The following is a 21,681-nucleotide window of genomic DNA, read 5'->3' as shown; positions in this document are numbered from 1 at the left end:
ATTCTTATGATGAACGGATTATAGCATAGTGCTAGGTGCTGGCTCTGTGACAAGAAGATGGAACACGCTTTAATGTATCGGCATGACTATTGTTTATCTGTCGGTATGGATGCAAATTTAGTATTTTACTTACTGTGGCAGTATGGGTGGCTTGTTTCGTTAGTGTCCATCCGTCTGCTTCCATTTTGATGGCCACGTGGATAAAAGTGAGTGAAGTTGTATACTAACTGGCCATGGAAATGAAAGCAGACACATGGACGCTATCGAAAAAAGTCGCCCATACAGTCGCAGTAAGTAAAAAACTAAATTTGCATCCATATTGACAGATAAACAATAGTCATGATGATACATTAAAGCGTGTTCCATCTTCTTGTCAGAGAGCCAGCACCCAGTATTATGCTAAAAATAATTATGTAACTTCCAGATACCATCTGAAGGTGAACCGGAAAAGGTTCGAAAACCGGTTCATGGAATAATAAATAATTATTCAAAACTGACTGTTTGCAGTTTTATGTATTAACATTCAGTTAAAAGTCACGGGTTCTAAAATATCCGTAATGGGTAAGCTTAAGATATAGCCTTGTTGCAAGAAGCAGTTATGTTTGATTTTAAGATTGCAGCAGATGCTGAAATACTTAGCGTTTCACTCGAAACAAATATAGAAACGGTCATTTTAATCAGAGAAGGGATACCTGTTCCTGAAACTGAAAGATTAGTATCTGGTGTAATTATTAATCAGTGTGATCCTACAAGAACTTCAAATAAAAAGTACAGGGCAAGATTTTTTTAAAGACGAAATTGTTTATTTATAACAAAGAAATCCGGAAGATCTTTTTATTGGAGGTGATTTTAGGCGTATTTTAAACAACAAAGATCTGATTCCGAATTTTAAAGTCTCTAATTAATTAAAGCGTCTAGGCAATGACTTAAAACTTAAGGATGTCTCGGAAGTCAAATATCCCACATTTGTTGAGTTCACGTGTGTGATTCCGCAGTATTGTAGCAGAATATACGCTCTACAGAATCTATGTCACAAAGTCTGGAAAGATCTTTGATTAAAGTTTAAACAACTCCTGTGTATTTCACTGACCACGGCGGGATTGCCTCAATCTTGCAACACAACCGACTTGACGGTTCAAGAATCAGCGGAACCTAAGCATGTCATTATTGCATGAAAATGTCTTACAAGGTAGTCTGAAAGAAGCATGGACTTTCGCATTTGGCCAATAAGATTGTAAGTCAACATCAGTCATGTGCACTTGGCAGAACCATATTCCACCGCATAGCAGCATATAGATATATAGTTACTGTAACAGGGATTTTCCCTGCCTCGAGATGACTGGGTGTTGTGTCGTCTTCATCATTATCATCATTCATCCCCATTACGGTCGGAGGAATGCACATCACCATCATCCAGGACTAATATAAAATGTGCACCTTTGTTCACTGATTTTCATAAGGCTTTTGACTGGGTGGACTATAGGTTTTCTATTGAAACTAAGAGAAGAATGGCTTTTCAGGAACGTTGCAACAGGAATCAGTGCTAATATATCAGTCAACTGTCAAAAAACGAAGCAGATGGAATTAAGATGAGGAGTTCCTCAAAGAAGCCCTCTCTCTACGCTCTTATTTGTCCTATACTTAGAGAGATTCCTTCGTAATGTTCGTGCAGGTCTAATGTAGGTGTCGTACTGAGAAATTATGGTGCTATTTGCTAACTATAAAAATCTACTGTCTTACGTCAGGAGCAAACACCATTGAAAATAAAAGCAAACTTTAAATCTGCGAGGCTCCCACCAAATTAACGTAGAATAGCAAAGGTAGAAAGTCAGTGTAAAGCACTTGGAACAACTCCGGCCACTTTTCCAATGGAAATAACAGTTATTAACTGGAGAAATACCTCAGGGAAAATTCAAGGAGTCAAATAATATAAACCAAATTCAGAGAATAAAATTAACCAACAACTGAATTCTCTCGGAAACTTACTAAATGGCGCAGCTGTTTTCGTTATTCAAAATGATAAGAATATTATGTGAACCGTCACCAACTGCCTGCGGAAAGGGGAAGTATTCAGAGAACAGCCACTTTAGATACCAAAAAACGGAGGTTTAAGATTACATGACATAAGAAACAAGGCTCCTGCACTTTTTATAAAAAGGACCGCTGGTTTTTCAAAAGAAAATGCAGACAGTGTTACATCTAAATTATTTGAAATTCTCAGACCCGAATGTCTCCGAGAACCGATAGACGTGTAAAAAATAAACCAACGGCTCCAACATGTAACGACATATTTTGTGGAAATAAGTTACCTCAACAATGATTTTACCGATTCGCAACTGATAACGACCAGAGACATTATACTTCACAGAAAGACTATAAATGGAGAAACTATAAATGGAGAAACGAAACAAAAAGGAAATGCTCAAATATCTAACAGGATGGCTGTATGGAAAAGTATAAACATGGGTGTACTTTCATCTGAAATACGTACAGCATGGTATAAAATATAGTCAGCACAAATGAAACGTTGAATGAAATCGGAATTAGCCAAACAAACTGGTGTGGACACAGTAGTACGTAGATTTACATGTGCTGGCAGTGAACCAAACTGGAAATGGCTCAGAGATCTACTAGCTTTCCATACAAGATCTTCAAACAGACCTTTTTGTAGAGTCTGTGCAGGGTGTGACGGCCGATGCATAGTGACACATTTTCGTTCAAAGGGCTGGGCGAGTTCATTCGTCTGTCTGGAATGGGAGGCTGGCTTAGTCCACTGCCGCCTACCGTCCAGTGCACTTGAGTGTTCGTAGTGTTAAGTCTAGTTTACACGACGACATTGCGTGGAATGGGTTGCACGCAAATGGTTTCAAGTTTGACTGTAGACATGGCGAAACCAGTAAACACTTCAGATTCTTCGTTTCGTGGGTTCATGAGTCATGTCTGAAATGAAAGTTTTGGCAGCTGCACGTCGCACGAGTTGTGATGGAGTTAAAGCTTGTTGTGTGGAATCGCTGCATAAGAAAAAAAATAAGGAACGTGTTTCGATTCGTGACTGGATGAGGAAAAGACGTCAGCTCGGTTGCTCTGCATCCTTGCTGAAATGATTTATAACAAGAAGTTCTTTTAATTATCTTATAATGCCACCAGAACTGTTCACGTTTCTTTCATATAGAGTTATTTATGCGATAAGGAATAAAGATACTGTAATGCATGAAGGGCTGCAGCCAGAACTGAAATTACATATCACATTGCGTGGATTACAATCGAAAACACTCGCCATGCTATAAGATGCGGTTTTAGTTGGTGATGACTCTTTTTCATTAACACCAATACTTATTAACATGAACAGTAATAATTATTGACATTGATAGCATTTATTATTCGAAGCAGTCCGCATTAAGAAGAGAATGGTTAGTAAACTACTCCCTTGAAGATAGATCTGAACAGTGGCAGTATTTCACAATTCTAACATATATGAATGCGGAGCACTGCACCGAAGTTTAAATTGATAAATATTGAATAAAGAATGCAGTTTCTTGAATTACGTAGCCTTCCCTCTTGTCAAAAATAATCCGTAAAAAAGAAAAGAACAAGAGTCGGCCAACTTGAATGATGGGATTTTAGTCTTGTAGACGAGAGCATTTCCGCAGTTAGAATTACATTTACTTCTATTTTTCTTAATTCAGTTGTATATGTGCTCCCAATTCAATAAATTTTGCCCAGCAGCTCAGATATTGTTAAACTATCTATATTATGATCGCACGTGATGGTCTCAGGAGCAGCAATATGTTTCTTATTTTTGTAATCAGCGTCACTGAAATCCCACAAACACATGTGCAAAGCATAGATCTCCAAAAAGCGAACATTATTCTCCGTTCCCAACTTCATTTTTCAGTTTGTCTACACTCTGCGGACACACATAACCTCAAAACTCATGCAACTAGTGTCGCCAAAGTTGGAACACACCGAAAGTGTTTAGTTCCACCGATGTGTTGCGCAAACGCGCGGTTCGCATGCGCAGTGGCCGGTAGGGCAGTTGCCTGCAATCTAGTGTCGTCATGTAAACTACGCTTTATACGGAAAATGGCATCACAGTCTCCGAGCACTGTAGACATAGGAGGAGTTCTGCATAGAGAGGCACGAGAGATTATAAACAATGGAATTAACTTTATGTCAGAAGAGGCAAAAGAGAGGATAAAATTTCCATTAACAAGTATCCTAGAAATAGTGCAGGGTCTACTGGCGTTTTGCTTTGGATAATAAGAGTAAAGAAAGAGGGAGAAAAAGTTATTGGTTGTAGTGCTGAGGGTTTCTGTACTCCAGGAAAAAAACGGAATAAAGAGACAAAAATCATATATTTTGATGAACAAGCTGTGCGGAGACTGATACTCATTTTCCACATTTGCAGAATGGTTTGATAGTGATTGAGTTTGTATCAACTTATGTATAACACTGTAGTCATTGTATTTTAATACAATAAAAGATTTTGGAAAAAAGTAGCACAGTGATTAGCACATTAACCTGCGATGCAGAGGGGTTCAGGTCTAAAACTCGCGAAACTCAACAAAATATTTATTTAAATTTCTAAACCTAATCAAAAGACTTTCATTACTATTTTTATTGGATTAATTAATTTAAAATGTAATTTTTTAAGACTTGTAATACCTTACCACATCATTTTCATTACTGCATTAAATTTCTATTTGCCATTACTTTTCTTCCTATCATTCTTTTTCCATTAGAAATCTGCCGCAATCATCTATAACCTTCAACCAAGTAAAAGCCAGAACTGCTCAACCAGTGGTAAAGCGGCAGTTTGTGTAGCCATTGTGAGGATATTTTCAGGTAACCAATGAAAGATAGCGGGAAATTACAGTTTGTTCCTTAGCACTGAAATTGTACTTCTTCTGTCTTGAGTTTGCTCGTAGATGTTAGCTGTAATGGCTGTAACCAAAATGATAGTGATTTTAGGTCTGTTGTAGATTGTTGACAGCCGTTTTCTCGGATACAGTGCACATCACAAGGTTGTGGTTAGATTAGGACATGAGTTTAAAAATTCAGGGCTATAAAACGTGTCACCACAGTTCGGCAACTGGTCACTTAAAATCAGCTGTCGATGGAGCTCTCGCATATGCGTTATAACTCACGGCCGCAGCTTCCAACACTGGCCTGCGTTACACATTAACAGCATTTGTGAAGTGACCCGCCATGTTTGTGTGTCACCTATAACTGAGAGGTAGCCGGCATCCGATGTGGCAACACTGTAGCAGCAAGTGACAGATGTCAACTATCAAGCAATTTTAATTTGCTTCAGCACGCTCTTTCCTGAACCAACTAGTATTTTATATTCAAGCAAGAAATTTTGAACAGAATGACGGTGTCGTAATGGGCAGCCATTTTGGTGGCCAAACTTTTTAATGATAATTTCGAGAAGGCAGCACTTGTAGGGAAGCAGCCTACTCACGCCGTATAAAATTCACATCAGTCTTTCCATTGTGTGCCAGCCTAGTCCGCTGTAAGTAGCTCTGACGTCATAAATGTTGCGCAATACCCTACACGTTTCTAGCATGTCAGGAGTAATACTAAATCAATATGTGTTGAATGTCAGTTCAATAACTTTAACCATTTTCGAAATTTGGACGTTTTTCTGTAAAAATCATTGGCGCAACAGAAAAGAGCTAGAAGCTTAAAAATTTATATTTAGATTCCTTTTGCATAATAATTTAGTAGAAACAGTATTCTGGATCTCACAAATTAAAATTTTAGTTGAAATTCATGATTTTCTGGTTTTTGTCGTAGAAATTAAGGAAGCAAAATAGATTAAGTAGGCGAATAAATAAGGCTAGGATGTTTAAATTTAAGTAGAAGGGAGATCCGCTACAATCATAAAGATGTGAGAAGTTTCAACTGAATAACTATAAGACTATAGCGATAGCGTATCTCCAAAGAGCAAGTTTAGAGCTCGTGTACTGCGTGTAGTGTAATTGCATTAATTCTCTCGCCCAAAATATTTGACTTAGCCACGTCACACTTTTATTATGATTACTTACCTGTGTGCTGATTGCACATTTAAATTGAGAGCTTCATCGGCCATCAGCAAAGGAAGCAATGATTTATTCAATAACTTAAAGTGGTGCATTACTAGCCCAGCGGCTAGTCGGGAGAGCGGAATTGATCAGGCGTTCCCTTAGCCGTCCACACCCTGGTTTTATATGTAAGAACGCAGCGCGAGAGAAGAAGGCCCCAGTTCTCTCCAGACGCTGATTAGCACACCACCTGTGCCAGGAGTCGCGTCGCGTCGGTATCATTGCTATAAACAGCCTCGGATGCCGTAATAAGTTACTCGGGATACGCGCAACCATGAAATCGTTTTCGAGTGAAGTGTTAATTCTGGGATGATTTTAATGATCTATCTTCAGTTGCGTATGTCGTATTTTGACGTGCCGTCGCGGGACAGACATTCTACCATTATTTAGCGTGGCGTTTGATGAACATTATCATCAAATTATGGCGAGCATTCACTTAAACACTTTAATTTGAACCGTTATAGTTGCATCAGCGCATTAGACTCTGAACTGCTCTGTTACTTGAATTGTGTGGATTCTTTTTGGTCTGTGACTTTCAGAATATAGTGAACATTTTTAGAGAATCGTTTTTGATTATGAATCCCAGACAATCTCCTAATTTCTCAGAGCTATAAGCTGTAGCTATAAGTGTATTTCTCAGATGAAGTGGGCACTAGGAATTCTAATTACAGGCTTCACGTTTTGCTAATCACTTTCTGGTTGCCAATATTGTAGTTGGTGAGCCAATGTTGAGAACGGCAAAAGACTGCATAAATGATAGGAACATTTAAATAACAACATATATAATTCCACTGCCGCCCCACATATCGTGAATCGGCTGGGAAATGCATCCTTTCTACATTACACTCTACATTATTATTCTCAATTTACATCCACCCACCGCCCCACATATGTTGCTAATCGGCCGGGAAAAACAAACAAAACATTATTTTAAATTACAATAATTCCACCCGTCGCCCCACACACTGGAATCAGCTGCCTTCAACCAACTGTATTTTGGAGGTATGTGGAAGATACTTTCGTAGCGTGGACTCATGGAGAAGATACATTAATGGAGCTTTTACATCATCTGAACTCCATTCGTAGCAACATTTGGTTCACTATAGAGGTGGAGAAAGATGGTTGTCTGCCTTTGATGTATTGTTAGCCTGAAGAATGTTACCTCTACGGTGCATACAGTTCATCATACGCCCGCTGATACTGATTTGCATTTAGAAGGGTCGAATTTGTTCAGTCATCCCAGACTATGAGCTTTCTTAAAACACCCGCGCACGGAGATCACCCAGTCTCAGATACACTCTGGAAAAAAAGGAAGAAAAAGAAACGACGCCCTACGAAGGAGTTTTGAAGATTGGCCACAAACTGATATTCAGACAGGTTGTTGTTGTTGTTGTGGTCTTCAGTCCTTAGACTGGTTTGATACAGCTCTCCATACTATATTATCCTGTGCAAGCTTCTTCATCTCCCAGTACGTACTGCAGCCTACATCCTTCTGAATCTGCTTAGTGTATTCACCTCTTGGTCTCCCTCTACGATTTTTATCCTCCACGCTGCCCTCCAATACTAAATTGGTGATCCCTTGATGCCTCAGGACATGTCCTACCAACCGATCCCTTCTTCTAGTCAAATTGTGTCACAAACTACTTTTCCCCCCAATTCTATTCAATACTTCCTCATTAGTTATCTGATCTACCTATCTAATATTCAGCATTCTTCTGTAGCACCACATTTTGAAAGCTTCTATTCTCTTCTTGTCCAAACTATTTCTCGTCCATGTTTCACTTCCATACATGGGTACACTCCATACAAATACTTTCAGAAAGGACTTCCTGAGACTTAAATCTATACTCGATGTTAACAAATTTCTCTTCTTCAGAAACGCTTTCCTTGCCATTGCCAGTCTACATTTTATATCCTCTCTACTTCGACCATCATCAATTATTTTGCTCCCCAAATAGCAAAACTCCTTTACTACTTATCCTCCCTTCAAGTCACTGTCCATGCCGTTCAACTGCTCTTCCAAGTCCTTTGCTGTCTCTGACAGAATCACAATGTCATCGACTTTAATACCTACTCCATATTTTTCTTTTGTTTCCTTTACTGCTTGCTTAATATACAGATTGAATAACATCAGGGAGAGGCTACAACCCTGTCTCACTCCCTTCCCAATCCCAGCTTCCCTTTCATGTCCCTCGACTCTTATAACTGCCATCTGGTTTCTGTACAAATTGTAAATTGTCTTTCGCTCCTTGTATTTTACCCCTGCCTCCTTGAGAATTTGAAAGAGAGTATTCCAGTCAACATTGTCAAAAGCTTTCTCCAAGTCTACAAAAGCTAGAAACGTAGGTTTGCCTTTTCTTACTCTAGCTTCTAAGATAAGTCCCAGGGTCAGTATTGCCTTACGGATTGCTATATTTCTGCGGAAGCCAAACTGATCTACCCCGAGGTCGGCTTCTACCAGTTTTTCCATTCGTTTGTAAAGAATTCGCGTTAGTATTTTGCAGCCGTGACTTATTAAACTGATGGTTCGGTAATTTTCACATCTGTCAACGCCTGCTTTCGTTGGGATTGGAATTATTATATTCTTCTTGAAGTCTGAGGATATTTCGCCTGTCTCATACATCTTGCACACCAGATGGTAGAGTTTTGTCAGGACTGGCTCTCCCAAGGCTGTCAGTAGTTCTAATGGAATGTTGTCTACTCCCGGGGCCTTGTTTCGACTTAGGTCTTTCAGTGCTCTATCAAACTCTTCACGCAGTATCGTATCTCCCATTTCATCTTCATCTACATCCTCTTCCCTTTCTATAACGTTGCCCTCAAGTACATCGCCCTTGCATAGTCCCTCCATATACTCCTTCCACCTTTGTGCTTTCCCTTCTTTGCTTAGAACTGGGTTTCCATCTGAGCTCTTGATATTTATTCAAGTGGCTCTCTTTTCTCCAAAGGTCTCTTTAATTTTCCTGTAGGCAGTATCTATCTTACCCGTAGTGACATAAGCCTCTACATCCTTACATTTATCCTCTAGCCATCCCTGCTTAGCCATTTTGCACTTCCTGTCGATCTAATTTTTGAGACGTTTGTATTCTTTTTTGCCTGTTTCATTTACTGCGTTTTTATATTTTCTCCTTTCATCAATTAAATTCAGTATGTCTTCTGTCACCCAAGGATTTCTACTAGCCCTCGTCTTTTTACCTACTCGATCCTCTGCTGCCTTATTTATTTCATGCCTCAAGGCTACCTATTCTTTTTCTACTGTATTTCTTTCCACCATTTCTGTCAATTGTTCCCTTATGCTCTCCCTGAAACACTGTACAACCTCTGGTTTAGTCAGTTTATCCAGGTCCCATCTCCTTAAAGTCACACCTTTTTGCAGTTTCTTCAGTTTTAATCTACAGTTCATAACCAATAGATTGTGGTCAGAGTCCACATCTGCCCCTGGAAATGTCTTACAATTTAAAACCTGGTTCCTAAATCTCTGTCTTACCATTATATAATCTATCTGATACCTTTTAGTATCTCCAGGATTCTTCCATGTATACAAACTTCTTTTATGATTCTTGAACCAAGTGTTAGCTATGATTAACTTACGCTCTGTGCAAAATTCTACCAGGAGGCTTCCTCTTTCATTTCTTAGCCCCAATCCATATTCACCCACTGTATTTCCTTCTCTCCCTTTTCCTACTACCGAATTCCAGTTACACATGACTATTAAATTTTCGTCACCCTTCACTATCTGAATAATTTATTTTATTTCATCATGCATTTCTTCAATTTCTTCGTCATCTGCAGAGCTAGTTGGCATATAAAGTTGTACTACTGTAGTAGGCGTGGGCTTCGTATCCATCTTTGCCACAATAATGCGTTCACTGTGCTGTTTGTTGTAGGAAATGGATAAACTGACTAAACCAGAGGTTGTACTGAGTTTCAGGGAGAGCGTAAGGGAACAATTGACAGGAATGGGGGAAAGAAACACAGTAGAAGAAGAATGGGTAGCTCTGAGGGATGAAGTAGTGAAGGCAGCAGAGGATCAAGTAGGTAAAAAGACGAGGGCTAATAGAAATCCTTGGGTAACAGAAGATATATTGAATTTAATTTATGAAAGGAGAAAATTAAAAAAAATGCAGTAAATGAAGTAGGCAAAAAGGAATACAAACGTTTCAAAAATGAGATCGACAGGAAGTGCAAATTTGCTAAGCAGGGATGGCTAGAGGACAAATGTAAGGATATGGAAGCGAGTATCACTAGGGGTATGATAGATACTGCCTACAGGAAAATTAAAGAGACCTTTGGAGAAAAGAGAGCCACTTGAATAAATATCAAGAGCTCAGATGGAAACCCAGTTCTAAGCAAAGAAGGGAAAGCACAAAGGTGGAAGGAGTATGTAGAGGGTCTATACAAGGGCGATGTACTTGAGGACAATATTATGGAAATGGAAGAGGATGTAGATGAATATGAAATGGGAAATACGATACTGCGTGAAGATTTTGACAGAGCACTGAAAGTTATGAGTCGAAACAAGGCCCCCAGAGTAGACAACATTCCATTAGAACTACTGACGGCCTTGGGAGAGCCAGTCCTGACAAAACTCTACCATCTGGTGAGCAAGATGTATGAAACAGGCGAAATACCCTCAGACTTCAAGAAGAATATAATAATTCCAATCCCAAAGAAAGCAGGTGTTGACAGATGTGAAAATTATCGAACTATCAGTTTAATAAGTCACAGCTGCAAAATACTAACGCGAATTCTTTACAGACGAATGGAAAAGCTAGTAGAAGCCGACCTCGGTGAAGATCAGTTTGGATTCCGTAGGAATTTTGGAAGACGTGAGGTAATACTGACCCTACGACTTATCTTAGAAGCTCGATTAAGGAAGGGCAAACCTACGTTTCTAGCATTTGTAGACTTAGAGAAGGTTTTGACAATGTTGACTGGAATACTCTCTTTCAAATTCTGAAGGTGGCAGGGGTAAAATACAGGGAGCGAAAGACGATTTACAATTTGTACAGAAACCAGGTGGCAGTTATAAGGGTCGATGGGTATGAAAAAGAAGCAGTGGTTGGGAAGGGAGTGAGACAGGGTTGTAGTCTCTCCCCGATGTTATTCAATCTGTGTATTGAGCAAGCAGTAAAGGAAACAAAAGAAAAATTCGGAGTAGGTATTAAAATCCATGGAGAAGAAATAAAAACTTTGAGGTTCGCCGATGACATTGTAATTCTGTCAGAGACAGCAAAGGATTTGGAGGAGCAGTTGAACGGAATGGACAGTGTCTTGAAAGGAGGATATAAGATGAACATCAACAAAATCAAAACGAGGATAGTGGAATGTAGTCGAATAAAGTCGGGTGATGCTGAGGGAATTAGATTAGGAAATGAGACACTTAAAGTAGTAAATGAGTTTTGCTATTTGGGGAGCAAAATAACTGATGATGGTCGAAGTAGAGAGGATATAAAATGTAGACTGGCAATTGCAAGGAAAGCTTTTCTGAAGAAGAGAAATTTGTTAACATCGAGTATAGATTTAGGTGTCAGGAAGTCGTTTCTGAAAGTATTTGTATGGAGTGTAGCCATTTATGGAAGTGAAACATGGACGATACATAGTTTGGACAAGAAGAGAATAGAAGCTTTCGAAATTTAGTGCTACAGAAGAATGCTGAAGATTAGATGGGTAGCTCACATAACTAATGAGGAAGTATTGAATAGGATTGGGGAGAAGAGATGTTTGTGGCACAACTTGACTAGAAGAAGGGATCGGTTGGTAGGACATGTTCTGAGGCATCAAGGGATCACCAATTTAGTATTGGAGGGCCACGTGGTGTGTAAAAATCGTAGAGGGAGACCAAGAGATGAATACACTAAGCAGATTCAGAAGGATGTAGGTTGCGGTAGGTACTGGGAGATGATGAAGCGTGCATGGGATAGAGTAGCATGGAGAGCTGCATCAAACCAGTCTCAGGACTGAAGACCACAACAACAACAACAACATTTCTTCAATTTCTTCGTCATCTGCAGAGCTAGTTGGCATACAGACTTGTACTGCTGTCGTAGGCATGGGCTTCGTATCTATCTTGGCCACAATAATGCGTTCACTATGTTGTAGTAGCTTACCCGAACTCCTACTCTTTTATTCATTATTAAACCTGCTCCTGCATTACCCCTATTTGATTTTGTATTTATAACCCTGTATTCACCTGACCAGAAGTCTTGTTCCTCCTGCCACCGAACGTCGCTAATTCCCACTATATCTAACTTTAACCTGTTCATTTCTCTTTTTAAATTTTCTAATCTACCTGCCCGATTAAGGGATCTAACATTTCACGCTCCGATCTGGAGAATGCTAGTTTTCTTTCTCCTGATAACAACGTCCTCTTGAGTAGTCCCCACCCGGAGATCCGAATGGGGGACTTTTTTACCTCCGGAATATTTTACCCAAGAGGACGCCATCATCATTTAATCATACAGTAAAGCTGCATGCCCTCGGGAAAAATTACGGCCTTAGTTTCCCCTTGCTTTCAGCCGTTCGCAGTACCAGCACAGCAAGGTCGTTTTGGTTAGTGTTACAAGGCCAGATCAGTCAATCATCCAGACTGTTGCCCCTGCAACTACTGAAAAGGCTGCTGCCCCTCTTCAGGAACCATACGTTTGTCTGACCTCTCAACAGATACCCCTCTGTTGTGGTTTCACCTACAGTACGGCTATCTGTATCGCTGAGTCACACAAGCCTCCCCATTAACGGCAAGGTCTATGGTTCATGGGTGGGGTTCTGCAAAATGTAAAATGTGGGGCCGATGGATGAATGTGTGTCACTGCAGCAAAGTTTTACCATGCAGCTAGCAATGGCAGTAAACAAGCGACATGTCGAAACTTCAGTATAACGTCTTTGAGAATTTCATTCTGTTTACTCAGTTGGACAATAGCTATGTCTCTCAGACAGGCGTGTGAACAATACACGCAGTTGTCAGAATTTGAGAGAGGATGTGTACTCGGGATCAAAGAAGCCAGTTGGGGTAATTGGAAAATGGATCGGCATTTGCATAGGAGCAAAGGCACTATTCGATGATGTTCACATGGATGAGTGAAATATGTCTGGGTACTGCATCAAGAAGGAAGCGGTCCACCTAGAGACGACAGACGTGTGGACTAACAAGTTTTCAGAACACCGAATTCATCATTATCACCGATCCGACGTTCAACCTGTGCTTCATGACCACGAGGCCCATTGATAGGCCGCTCACAGAAAGTGGGCTGAGCTCACGGCTGCCCTAGTGCTGACTGCAATTGACCTCCATACACCAACCAGCCCGTTTGCAGTGGTGTAAGGCACATTCGCCCTGGAATTTCATTGACTGGAATAGACTGTCTTCAGTGATGAATCTCGCTTCGAACTGAACCCTGATACCAGTGAAGATGTATGTGGAGACGCCCTGCACAGTGGTGGGATACCAACCTGACTGTCGCCCGACATACTGCCCAATAAGCAGGAGTAATGGTCTGGAGTGCCATTTAATTTCATAGCTGGACACGTTTGGTTGTCATCCACAGCGCCCTTACAGCAGTACGTCTGCGATATTATGGGCCCCATTTTGTTGCCTTTCATGGAAGGCCGCCCTGGGCTTACACTTCAGCAAGATATTGCCTGCTCGCACGCGGAGAGGATTTTTTGCTGCTTGTCTTTGTGCTTACCAGACCATACTTTAGTCAGCAATGTAGCCGGATCTCTCCCCAATCAAGAATGTTTGGAGCATTATGGCCCGAGTCCTCCAACCAGCTCAGGAGTCTGACGATATAACACGCCAGTTGGGCAGAAGCTGGTATGATATCCCTCAGGAGACCATCCAATAACTCTGTCAATCAATGCCAAGCTGAATAACTGTTTACATGAAGGCCAGAAGTGGATGAACACTTTACTGACTTGCTCAATTTGTGAAGCTCTTTCTCTTGAAAAAATCATTCAATTTTTCTGAAATTGTAATCATTTGTTTGTCTGCACACGTGCGTCACATCTCTGACTTCCGTCCCATGCGAATGATTTCTTCGTGGTGGGCATTTATTTCTGTCAAGAATAGAGTTTGCCTAATTAGCTCTCCCACTTTCGAACACAAAGCTTTTCGCTTCGTACGTGTTAAATTTTCTGTTTCCACCGCTAGCTCCACATTGTATTCTTCGGGTACGTTCCGAATTTTCGTAGCTGTGCCTTTATTGAAGTCAGTCTGGTTGTCTTCGTATTAAGCTAAGAAAATCTTCAGATGTTTCCAAATGCTGAAAGAGATTTTCAATCATCTTAAATGTATTATTATTTCTCTCCGAATTTTCGTAGCTGTGCCTTTATTGAATTCAGTCTCTTAAGGTTGTCTTCGTATTAAGCTAAGAACATCTTCAGATGTTTCCAAATGCTGAAAGAGATTTTCAATCATCTTAAATGTATTATTATTTCTAACAGAAGGCATTTTTGTCAGTGATTCCGATACTGTCAATCCTTCGATGCTCATATCACGAGGAGTTGTCACTAACATCCCACAAGCACCAATGCATGACGTAGCTATCCCAAAACCAGAAATTTCCCCTGTTTCCCACTCCATGATGCATTTGTCAAAAGCTCACGCAACCTAAAACCACACGAAACCGGTAGTATCGTGTAGTGAAAGCTGTAATGCCCCGAAACTGAATAGTTTCGCCACCTGCGGGCCGTGCATACGCAGTGACTTGCATTGCAGTTTCGAAACAGTTCCGCAACGCAACGTGTAAACTAGACTTTCGATAGTCTGCAGATAATGCTGTTGTCAAGCGGCTACCAAAGTCGTCAGAAAATCATAACGAATCGCAAATGATATAGACAATATATCTGCATTTTGCGAAATGTGGCAAACGACCCTGACGAATAAAAAGTACTCCAAATGAGTACTAAAAAATCCGTTGAATTTCGGCTGTACAAGTCACACAAATTTAAAGGTTGCCGATTCAATTAAACACCAAGAGATTATTATTGCGAACAACACAGTACACTGAAAATGATGTGGGGAAGGCGAAACAAAGACTGCATTTTATTGGCAGAGGACTTGGAAGGTGTAATAAGTCTACTAGTTTTTTCTAAAGTGCCATATGGGATCCTTTCCAGATAGAACTGAAGGAGGACACTGAAAAAGATCGAACAGCTCGTTTTAAGTTAGCACTAAATAGGGGGGAGTGTCACCAATAAGATAAGCGTGTGACAATAATTAAATTCAAATGGTTCAAATGGCTCTGAGCACTATGGGACTTAACATCTGAGGTCATCAGTCCCCTAGAACTTAGAACTACTTAAACCTAACTAACCTAAGGACATCACACACATCCATGCCCGAGGCAGGATTCAAAGCTGCGACCGTAGCGGAATAATTAAATCAAAGGCTTATTTCATTACAGCGAGATCTTTTCACAAAGTCACAGTACTTTGTTGACTTTTACCTACATAGGTATAAACGTCCATAGTGATAAAATAAAAGAAATCAGAGTCCGCACATAAGGATTTAGTTGTTCCTACGTGCTATTCAGGAGTGGAAGATAGAAAGATAGTCTGAAAGTGTTTTCACGAATCTCCGGTCAAACACTTAATGCATGCATGCACGTCCGAACAAACTTTGCATCGAGCTACACGGACACTGAAAAATACAGACACTGTCCTACTGTATTTCATGCCAAAGCAAGGCAATCTGACAAGCAAATACAGTGTCTTTCCCTGTGCGGTAATTGCGCGATTTGTATGCGAGCACTGTGGGACGTAGACACTAGGACGTATGGAAGTCTGAAGATAGCTATAAGACATGCACGGCTAGCCAAAGCGGTTAAGGTGACCGCTCACGTAAAGCGGAAGATCCGGGTTCGAATCGTGCTCTGGCATAAACTTTCGTATGTTGCAAGTAAATCATGTAGGCAATGTATAATTGCGAATGTATTTCATAACTTACATATTAATCACAGAATAATCATGTAGGTGTAGAGAGGAACATCAGAAATGTATTCTTGACTATTCTGAAGGTGGTTCGAAAATCCTCTCATCATTCATCATTTGCCTGAGGCCTTATTCCCGCTGCTATGCGAAGTCGGCCTTGTGACTATTGATTTGGCAGTGTCAGTTGCAGAGGGTGGTTGGATGCATTTCCTGCCACCACCCCAAACCCCTAAACCCCAGCTGTCTGCATCGAGTGTAAGCCATGGAAAAGTGCGAATGTGTTTCATATGTCTGCGAGGCGCGGATATGAGGCGGAACATGGGGAGCAGCTCAGTATTCACCTAGCAGGATGTGGAAAACCGCCTAAATACCACATCCAAGCTGGCCGGCATACTGGCCCTCGCCGTCAATCCGCCGGGCGGCTTCGATCCGGGGCCGGCGCGCCAACCCGAGTCCAGGAAGCAGCGCGTTAGCGCTCTCGGCTACCCTGGCGGGTGGTTCTATAAATCCCCTGCCTGGCTCTTAAGTCGATTTGCAGAGTAGCCATGGAGATGTAGATGTAAATGCACATACTAGTCAAGTCTGTAGGTTGTACAGTTGTATTTAAGAACAGGTGGCGCCTGGGCAGTGTCTTCAACAGCCAAAGTCCTTGCCACACTGGTAACACCGGTTTATGCTCGATTACCGAAGTTAATCCACATTGTACCCAGCTACACTCCTGGAAATTGAAATAAGAACACCGTGAATTCATTGTCCCAGGAAGGGGAAACTTTATTGACACATTCCTGGGGTCAGATACATGACATGATCACACTGACAGAACCACAGGCACATAGACACAGGCAACAGAGCATGCACAATGTCGGCACTCGTACAGTGTATATCCACCTTTCGCAGCAATGCAGGCTGCTATTCTCCCATGGAGACGATCGTAGAGATGCTGGATGTAGTCCTGTGGAACGGCTTGCCATGCTATTTCCACCTGGCGCCTCAGTTGGACCAGCGTTCGTGCTGGACGTGCAGACCGCGTGAGACGACGCTTCATCCAGTCCCAAACATGCTCAATGGGGGACAGATCCGGAGATCTTGCTGGCCAGGGTAGTTGACTTACACCTTCTAGACCACGTTGGGTGGCACGGGATACATGCGGACGTGCATTGTCCTGTTGGAACAGCAAGTTCCCTTGCCGGTCTAGGAATGGTAGAACGATGGGTTCGATGACGGTTTGGATGTACCGTGCACTATTCAGTGTCCCCTCGACGATCACCAGTGGTGTACGGCCAGTGTAGGAGATCGCTCCCCACACCGTGATGCCGGGTGTTGGCCCTGTGTGCCTCGGTCGTATGCAGTCCTGATTGTGTCGCTCACCTGCACGGCGCCAACACGCATACGACCATCATTGGCACCAAGGCAGAAGCGACTCTCATCGCTGAAGACGACACGTCTCCATTCGTCCCTCCATTCACGCCTGTCGCGACACCACTGGAGGCGGGCTGCACGATGTTGGGGCGTGAGCGGAAGACGGCCTGACGGTGTGCGGGACCGTAGCCCAGCTTCATGGAGACGGTTGCGAATGGTCCTCGCCGATACCCCAGGAGCAACAGTGTCCCTAATTTGCTGGGAAGTGGCGGTGCGGTCCCCTACGGCACTGCGTAGGATCCTACGGTCTTGGCGTGCATCCGTGCGTCGCTGCGATCCGGTCCCAGGTCGACGGGCACGTGCACCTTCCGCCGACCACTGGCGACAACATCGATGTACTGTGGAGACCTCACGCCCCACGTGTTGAGCAATTCGGCGGTACGTCCACCCGGCCTCCCGCATGCCCACTATACGCCCTCGCTCAAAGTCCGTCAACTGCACATACGGTTCACGTCCACGCTGTCGCGGCATGCTACCAGTGTTAAAGACTGCGATGGAGCTCCGTATGCCACGGCAAACTGGCTGACACTGACGGCGGCGGTGCACAAATGCTGCGCAGCTAGCGCCATTCGACGGCCAATACCGCGGTTCCTGGTGTGTCCACTGTGCCGTGCGTGTGATCATTGCTTGTACAGCCCTCTCGCAGTGTCCGGAGCAAGTATGGTGGGTCTGACACACCGGTGTCAATGTGTTCTTATTTCCATTTCCAGGAGTGTAGTTCCTGGATGGGTATCCGCCCGGGGAGAACCGGATGTCGTTGGTTGTAAGGATGCAGAAGTCGCTCAAGCGGCGTCCAATTGAAAGACTTGCACCAGACCGTTGTGCCACACGACATTTTTTTTTAAATGTAATCAGTACGCCCATTGTGGTCAGAACAGTGTCCTGTGTAGTTGTGAGTGCAATGTGTCGGAGTTAATTGATTTCTAACGTGGGAAAATTGTTAGTCGTTGGACGGTAGCTGCTCTCATAATCAAGGTAGCCGAAGCGTTTTACGTTTCAAGACGAAGGTTTATACAGCAAACAGGGAAAGCGAAGAAACACCATCCGCTAATTCACAATGTGGACGAAATTGCGTGTTGAGCTATCGTGATACACAGTCATTAAAGCGGACTGTGACGAAAACTGCAAAAGTCACTGCAGGACAGAATGACGCACCTGTAATCATTGTCAGCACCAACTATCACGAAGGGAGCTCCTTTAACTGGAAATCGCAGTTGAAGCTGAAATTCCAAAACCACACGTCAGTGACGCAAATGATCACAACAGAAAAACGTGGTGTTGAAGCCATAAATCCTAGACGCTGGAGCACAGAAGAACTTCAGTTGGTCCGATGAGTCTTGTTTCACATCGTTTTCAACTTACGGCTGAGTTTACGTGCCTAGACTGAAATAAGGGGGGTGCGGTGTCCTGGTACAGCAAGTTTGATGGTCTACAAGAAGCTGTATGTGGTACGATGTTTCGATACCAATCCATAGCGTATCAAGGTTGTTAATGGAATGGTAAGTTTCCATCTGATGCTGATAGCGGTCGCACGGGCTCTGGTGGAGCCAATGGTGTGCGTCCGCTGAGCCACATCTCCAGTGACGCTGTACTACACTCCTGGAAATGGAAAAAAGAACACATTGACACCGGTGTGTCAGACCCACCATACTTGCTCCGGACACTGCGAGAGGGCTGTACAAGCAATGATCACACGCACGGCACAGCGGACACACCAGGAACCGCGGTGTTGGCCGTCGAATGGCGCTAGCTGCGCAGCATTTGTGCACCGCCGCCGTCAGTGTCAGCCAGTTTGCCGTGGCATACGGAGCTCCATCGCAGTCTTTAACACTGGTAGCATGCCGCGACAGCGTGGACGTGAACCGTATGTGCAGTTGACGGACTTTGAGCGAGGGCGTATAGTGGGCATGCGGGAGGCCGGGTGGACGTACCGCCGAATTGATCAACACGTGGGGCGTGAGGTCTCCACAGTACATCGATGTTGTCGCCAGTGGTCGGCGGAAGGTGCACGTGCCCGTCGACCTGGGACCGGACCGCAGCGACGCACGGATGCACGCCAAGACCGTAGGATCCTACGCAGTGCCGTAGGGGACCGCACCGCCACTTCCCAGCAAATTAGGGACACTGTTGCTCCTGGGGTATCGGCGAGGACCATTCGCAACCGTCTCCATGAAGCTGGGCTACGGTCCCGCACACCGTTAGGCCGTCTTCCGCTCACGCCCCAACATCGTGCAGCCCGCCTCCAGTGGTGTCGCGACAGGCGTGAATGGAGGGACGAATGGAGACGTGTCGTCTTCAGCGATGAGAGTCGCTTCTGCTTTGGTGCCAATGATGGTCGTATGCGTGTTTGGCGCCGTGCAGGTGAGCGCCACAATCAGGACTGCATACGACCGAGGCACACAGGGCCAACACCCGGCATCACGGTGTGGGGAGCGATCTCCTACACTGGCCGTACACCACTGGTGATCGTCGAGGGGACACTGAATAGTGCACGGTACATCCAAACCGTCATCGAACCCATCGTTCTACCATTCCTAGACCGGCAAGGGAACTTGCTGTTCCAACAGGACAATGCACGTCCGCATGTATCCCGTGCCACCCAACGTGCTCTAGAAGGTGTAAGTCAACTACCCTGGCCAGCAAGATCTCCGGATCTATCCCCCATTGAGCATGTTTGGGACTGGATGAAGCGTCGTCTCACGCGGTCTGCACGTCCAGCACGAACGCTGGTCCAACTGAGGCGCCAGGTGGAAATGGCATGGCAAGCCGTTCCACAGGACTACATCCAGCATCTCTACGATCGTCTCCATGGGAGAATAGCAGCCTGCATTGCTGCGAAAGGTGGATATACACTGTACGAGTGCCGACATTGTGCATGCTCTGTTGCCTGTGTCTATGTGCCTGTGGTTCTGTCAGTGTGATCATGTGATGTACCTGACCCCAGGAATGTGTCAATAAAGTTTCCCCTTCCTGGGACAATGAATTCACGGTGTTCTTATTTCAATTTCCAGGAGTGTAGGACGGCCGGCGGCAGCCGCTCAGCCCAGTTGCTCTCGGAGCCACTTCGTCACGTGACGATGCGCAGACGCCATTTCGTCGCGGTTCCAACACCGTAGTTCGTGCTTTGCACAGCGAGTATCTTCCTAGTTGACACTGATGGAGCTGGACTCTCCACCCATTGCAGAGGGGTTGGATTGGGTTGTTTTGGGGAAAGGAGATCATACCGCGAGGTCATCGGTCTCATCGGATTAGGGAAGGACGGGGAAGGAAGTCGGCCGTGCCCTTTCAAAGGAACCTTCCCGGCATTTGCCTGGAGCGATTTAGGGAAATCATGGAAAACCTAAATCAGGATGGCCGGACGCGGGATTGAACCGTCGTCCTCCCGAATACGAGTCCAGTGTCTAACCACTGCGCCCCCTCGCTCGGTCCCACTGCAGAAAGTGAAGTTTGAATATACACGTTTTATTTGGATGTTGTTTAATGGTAATGAATTTGTTGGAGATACTGAACATCTCGCTGTATTTTAAATGGCTGTAATCACAGCGGAAATCTATGGAAACGGAAAATGCAAATTCCGACCTGTGTCAGACCTGACAGAGCGTTGGTTCTGGTTCCGAAGCAGCACATAAAAAAGGGGAAGGCACAGATACCGACTATGAGTGGAGACGAGGGCGTACCCATGACGTGGCAGGCCGTGGGGGCAGTGGAGGCGGGCGCAGGCGGGGGCGGCGCGGCGGTGTCGCTGGAGTTGTCCACGTCGACGCCGGCGGGCGGCGTGCTGTCGCTGCTGGACGCCGCGGCGTCGACGTCCGCGGTGTCGTCGCCGACGTCGGCGGCGGCCGTGGTGGGCCACGCAGCCGCCTCCGTCACCACGTCCGGTCCCGGTGAGCCGCCCAGTAGCGCCATCGAGCTGTTCTCAGCTACAGCTGCGGACACAAGCAAACTGTCATACAACAACAGCGAAGGGCAATTGGGTCAGTTTTTGAGGTGACATAGCAAACTGAATGTTCAAATGTGTGTGAAATCTTATGGGACTCAACTGCTAAGGTCATCAGTCCCTAAACTTACACACTACTTAACCTAAATTATCGTAAGGACAAACAGGCACACACACACACACCCATGCCCGAGGGAGCACTCGAACCTCCGCCGGGACCAGCCGCACAGTCCATGACTGCAGCGCCCATAGACCGCTCGGCTAATCCCACGCGGCGCACACATAGCAAACTGAAAGGGTCGATGTTACACT

At 44.1% G+C, this 21,681-nt stretch overlaps 1 long non-coding RNA gene across 1 annotated transcript in view; it reads right to left on the bottom strand.

Moving 5' to 3' along the window:
- Window positions 1–21,208, bottom strand: part of LOC126163170 (uncharacterized) — a 32,816-nt gene extending 11,608 nt beyond the window's left edge. Inside the window, exon 1 of the long non-coding RNA XR_007535172.1 lies at window positions 21,110–21,208. This is a non-coding gene — a long non-coding RNA (uncharacterized LOC126163170). The remainder of the gene's footprint in view (window positions 1–21,109) is intronic.
- Window positions 21,209–21,681: the final 473 nt, after the last annotated feature.

This window comes from Schistocerca cancellata, chromosome 2 (genome assembly GCF_023864275.1).
Source record: "Schistocerca cancellata isolate TAMUIC-IGC-003103 chromosome 2, iqSchCanc2.1, whole genome shotgun sequence".
In the NCBI taxonomy this organism is placed as follows: domain Eukaryota; kingdom Metazoa; phylum Arthropoda; class Insecta; order Orthoptera; family Acrididae; genus Schistocerca; species Schistocerca cancellata.
The sequence above is the reverse complement of the archived record's forward strand: the minus strand, read 5'-3'. Positions and strand labels throughout refer to the sequence as shown.